The following is a 5768-nucleotide window of genomic DNA, read 5'->3' as shown; positions in this document are numbered from 1 at the left end:
AGGTTGTTCACATACTAGAGAAGTGCTATGTGTTGTTCTGTTTTTATTATATGCACTATGCCCCAGCAATGAATGATCTATCTATCTATCTATCTATCTATCTATCTATCTATCTACTCTCTGTCTATCTATCTATCTATCTATCTATGATCTATCTACTTGAATTGGTGGTTCAGTGATAGAATTCTCACCTCCCTTATGGGCTTACTTCTGGGACAATATACATCATGAACAGCCACCACCTGTCTGTTATGGAGACTTTTGTGTTCCAATGATGCTAAACAGGTTTCATCAGAGCTTGTGAGCTAAGATGAACCAGGAAAGAAGTCCTGATTATCTGCTTTCTAAAATCAGCAAATAAAAACCCAATGGATCACAAGTGTCTGATCTGAAACAGATTGTCGTGTTGACACAAGACTAAGCAGCATTTCATTCCATCATATATAGAGTTATTATTATCTGAGAGTAAAATCAAAGGCAGATAACAACAAAAATATGTGTGTACATATATATGCATGTATTATACATATACATATGAAATATGTGTATGAGCATATATTTACATGTATGAGAATGGTTATAGGAGCAATAATTGGTATTATACAAGGACTGGAAACTGTAGAACACAAACAGTAGAATAAATAAAGACATATATTTTAAGATATTAAAATGTTATTGTAGAATGAAAATAAAAAATATGCCACAACATGAATTTCTGAAATATAATGTTGAACAGCAAAAGCAAACATTTTGGTTTATTCTGATGTTTGTTTGTTTCAAATTATAAAATTGAACTTTGTTGTTTATGGATATGTATCTATGAACAACAACTCAACTCACTGATGTCCAGTAGGATCTGATTCACAGCAACTCATCCTTGAGTTTCTGAGCTGATATCACTATGGAAGTAGATTGCCCAGCTTTCCTTCTGAGGAGTGGCTGAGGGGTTTGAACCATCACCCTTCTGGTTAGCAGTCAAATGCCTTAGCTAGGTAGTAAAATTAATTAAAGTAATAAAACACTTATCATAAAAATCAACACACTGGTCACTACAATGAGAATTAGGAAAGAGTTGTGGAGCAGGAAGCATATGAGTGCTACCAAAATTCTATTTCATTTTTGGAGTGCTAGTTACATTGATAAGGAGATTGGGTGACATAATGGTTAAGACATTTGACTGTTAACAAAAAGTTGGTGGTTTGAACCAACCAGCTCCTCCTTGAAAGAAAATTGAGACAGACTGCTTCCACAAAGATTTAGACTTGGAAACTCAATGTGGATCAATATGAGTAGGAATCAATGCAAGGGCAGTGAGTGAGTGAGTGATTTATATCGATTTTCACTGTATAAATATTTATTAAGCTATCCATATTTCTTGTAAGCACAATTATCATTGGGAATTTGGTTGTCACTGTTGTTAGTTGCCATTGAGCTGTCTCCAACTCATAGAGACCCTATGTACAGCAGAACAAAACATTTTCCAGTCCTGTGCCAGCTCCCCAATCTCTGCTATACCTCAGCCCACTGTTGTAGCCACTGTACCAATCCATCTTGTTGAGGGCCTTCCCTATTTTGTTGACCCTCCACTTTCCAAAAAATGATATCCTTATCCAGGGAATGGTCCCTTCTTACAAAAGGACCTAAATAAGTGAGATGAACTCTGGCTATTCTTGCTTCCAAGGAGCATTCTGGCTGCACTTCTTCCAGGACAGGTTTGTTAGTCTTTTTAGTAGTCCACGGTACTTTCAGCATTCGTCGTCAGCACCACGACTCAAAAGCATTAACTTTTCTTTGGTCTTCTTTATTCATTGTCCAGCTCTCACATGCATATGAGGTGATTGGAAATGTCATGGCTTGTGTCAGGCACACTGTAGGCCTCAAGGAGACATCCTTGCTCTTCAGCACTTGAAAGAGGTCTTTTGCAACCAATTTGCCTAATGCTATACATCATCTAGTGTTATACATCATCTGGGGACTCTGGTAACATAGTGCCTAAGGCACTTGACTGCTAACCAGAAGGCTGGTGATTCAAACCCACCAGTCACTCCTCCAAAGGAAGGTTAGGCAATCTGCTTCCATAGTGATACCACCTCAGAAACCCAATGAGAGGTTGCTATGTGTCAGGTCCAACTAGATGACACATAACAACAAAAACATACATCATCTGACATTTTTTCTGCTGTTTCCATTGGTGTTGATTGTAGGACCAAGTAATATGAAGTCTTTGCCAGTTTTAGTCTTCTCTCTATTTATCATGATGCTGCTTATTGGTCCAGTTGGGAGGATTTTTATCTTCATTATAGTGAGATGTAATACATACTGCAGACTGTAGTCTTCAAACTTCATCAGTAAGTGCTCCAAGTCATCCTCATCTAAAGCAACAAAAATTGTGTCATCAGCATATCACAAGTTGTTAATGATGCTTCCTCCAATCCTGATGCCATATTCTTCTTCATATAATCCAACTTCTCAGATTATTTTCTCAGCATAGAGATTGAATAAGTGTGGTGAAAGGATACAACCCTCACACACTTCCTTCTTAATTTTAAACCACGCAATATCCATTTGTTTTGTTCAAGTGACAGCCTCCTGGTCTAAGTACAGGTTCCTCATGAGTACAATTAAATGTTTTGGAATTCCCATTTTTCTCAATGTTATCCATAATTTGTTATGATCCACATGATCAAATGCTTTTGCATAGTCAATAAAACACAAGTAAACATCTCTCTGGTATTCTGTGCTTTCAGCCAGGATCTATGTGACATCAGGAATGATATCCCTCATTCCACATCCTCTTCTGAATCTAGTTTGCATTTCTGGACATTCTCTGTCAATATACTACTGTAATCATTTTTGAACTATTTTCAGTAATATTTTACTTGCTTGTGATATTAATGATATTGTTTGATGATTTCCACATTCTGTGGGATCGCTTTCTTTGGAATGGGTACAGATGCAGATCTCTTCCTGTCAGTTGGCCTGGTAGCTGTCTTCCAAATCTATTGGCATAACTGAGTGAGTGCCTCCAAACGGACATCCATTTGTCGAACCATCTCAATGGGTATTTGTTCAATTCCTGGACCCTTGTTCTTTGCCACTTCCTTCAGTCCAGCTTTGACTTCTTCCTTAAATACCATCAATTCTTGGTCATATACTACCTTCTGAAATGGATGAATAGCCAACAATTTTTTTTGGTACAGTGATTCTGTGTATTCCTTCTGTCTTTTGTCTTGCATCACTCAATATTTTGCCATAGGATCTTTCAATATTGCATTTTGAGGCTTAATTTTTTTCTTCAGTTCTTTCAGATTGAGAAATGCTGAGTGTGTTCTTCCCTTTGGTTTTCTAATTCCAGATCTTTTCACTTTTCATTATAAAAATTAACTTGTCTTCTTGAGCTGCTCTTTGAAATCTTCTCTTCAGCTCTTTTATCTTGTCTTTTATTCCATTTGCTTTAGCTAGTCTCCATTCAAGAGCAATTTTCAGAGTCTCTTCTGACATCCATCTTGTTCTTTTCTTCCTTTTTTGTCTTTTTAGTAACATTTTGCATTCTTATGGATGATGTTCTTGATGCCATCCCACAATTCCATTGGTGTTCAATGCATCAAATCTGTTTTTAAGTGGTCTCTAAAATCAAGAGGGACATATTCAAGGTCGTATTTTGGCTCTCTTGGACTTCTTTTAATTGTCCTCAGCTTCAACTTGAACTTGCATATGAGGAATTGATGTTCTGTTATACAATAAGCTCCTGGTCTTGTTAGGAATTTTATTTTTTAATGAAAAATAAATATTTACAAACCTTTCATTGACCTTTTTTAATTGTGGACTGCTACAATATCTGTCCTTCTATGGTCAAGTTACTTCACTAAGCATAATGTCCTCCAATTTCATCCACTTTGTGATGTGTTTCATAGATTCTACATATTCTTTAGTATTGCTTAGTATCCCATTGTGTGTATGTACCATAGTTTAGTTATTATTCTTCCATTGATGGGCACTTAAGTTTTCCCATCTCTTTGTTATTGTGAACATTGTTGTGATGAACATGGGTATACAGATATCTAATTGTGTCTAGTTCTTTAGAATTTATATACCTACTAATGGCATTGCTAGATCAAATGGATAAAAGGTTTATATATAGAAGGACATGGGAAGCAGGGCAAGAGCTGGGGATGAGACAGAGTTGTGAGAACCCAGGTAAGGGGAGGCAAACAGGCCCCACACCCAGACATGGGAAGTGGGTAAAAGTTGGGGATGAGACAGAGCCAAGGGATACAGGCAAGTGGAGGGACACAGGCCACACACCCAAGAGACAGGAAGTGGAGGGAAAGCCAGCAATGACAGAGCTACAGGATACAGGTAATAGAATGGTGGAGATGTTATGAACAGCTAAGGGAGACAAACTTGTCTGTCAGTTTGTTGTACTGTGGTGGTTTGCATGTTGTTGTAAAGCTTGAGGCTGTGCCACTATAATCTCTAATGCCAGAATGGTTGCACATGGTCCACAGGTTTTAATGCAGCTTACAAACTGAGACAGACTAGGAAGAAGGAGGAGGCCATCCACTTCTCAAAGAAATGACCAGAAAAACCTTATGAATAGCAGAGAAATACTGCCTGATGCATTACTGTGCAACTTTATGAATAGCCCTGAAACGTCCAATACAGTGTAGGAAGACCAGCGCCTTATGTCAGAAGGCACTCAAAATATGATTGGAAAGAGCTGCATTATCAGAGTAGAACCAACCTTAATAATATGGAAAGAGTAAAGCATTAGGGACCTCCATTTGCTGAAGTGGCACAACTCAATTGAGGAGAAACAACTGCAAACATCCATAAATAAGCAGAACATGGAACATATGAAGTATGATTCTAGGATAATTGGAAGTTGTCAAAACTGAAATGGAATGCATAAAGATTGATATCCTGGGCATTAATGAGCTGAAATGGAACAGTTTTGGCCATTTTGAATCAGACAACCATATGATCTACTATTCAGGTAAAGGAAGATTTAAGAAGAATGGTATGGAATTCATCATCACAAAGGATGTTTCAAGATTTGTCTTGAAGTACAGTGCCATGAGTGATAGAATAATATCCATATACCTACAAGGAAGACCAGTTAACACAACTATTATTCAAATTTAAGCACCAACCACCAAAACTAAAGGTGAAGAAATTGAAGATTTTGATCAACTTCTACAGTTTGAAACTGACAAAACATGCAATCGAGTTGTGTTAATTATCACTGGTAACTGGAAAGCAAAAGTTGGAAACAAAGAAGAATCACTGGCAGTTGGAAAATTTGGTCTTGGTGACAGAAATAATGCTGGAGACCACATTACATAATTTTGCAAGGCCAATGACTTACTCATTACAAATACCATTTTTCAACAACATAAACAGCAGCTATACATGTGGACTTCAACAGATGGAGTACACAGGAATCAGACTGCCTACATCTCTTGCAAGAGGCAATGGAAAAACTCAATATCTTCAGCCAAAACAAGGCCAGAAGCTGATTGTAGAACAGACATAGACTGCTCATATGTAAGTTCAACTTGAAGTTGAAGACAATTAAAACAAGTCCATGAGAACCAAAATATTACCTCAAATATATCCCTTCTAAATTTATAGATCATCTAAAGAATAGATTTGATACATTGAGCACCAATAATGAAAAATCAGAATTATGGTATGACATGAAAAACAACATCCATGAAGAAAGTAAGAAGTCATTAAAAAGATGAAAAAGTAAGAAAAAAAAAAAA

This window comes from Orycteropus afer, unplaced genomic scaffold (genome assembly GCF_000298275.1).
Source record: "Orycteropus afer afer isolate SDZICR_OR568_19922 unplaced genomic scaffold, OryAfe1.0 scaffold00494, whole genome shotgun sequence".
Taxonomy (NCBI): Eukaryota; Metazoa; Chordata; class Mammalia; order Tubulidentata; family Orycteropodidae; genus Orycteropus; species Orycteropus afer.
The sequence above is the reverse complement of the archived record's forward strand: the minus strand, read 5'-3'. Positions refer to the sequence as shown.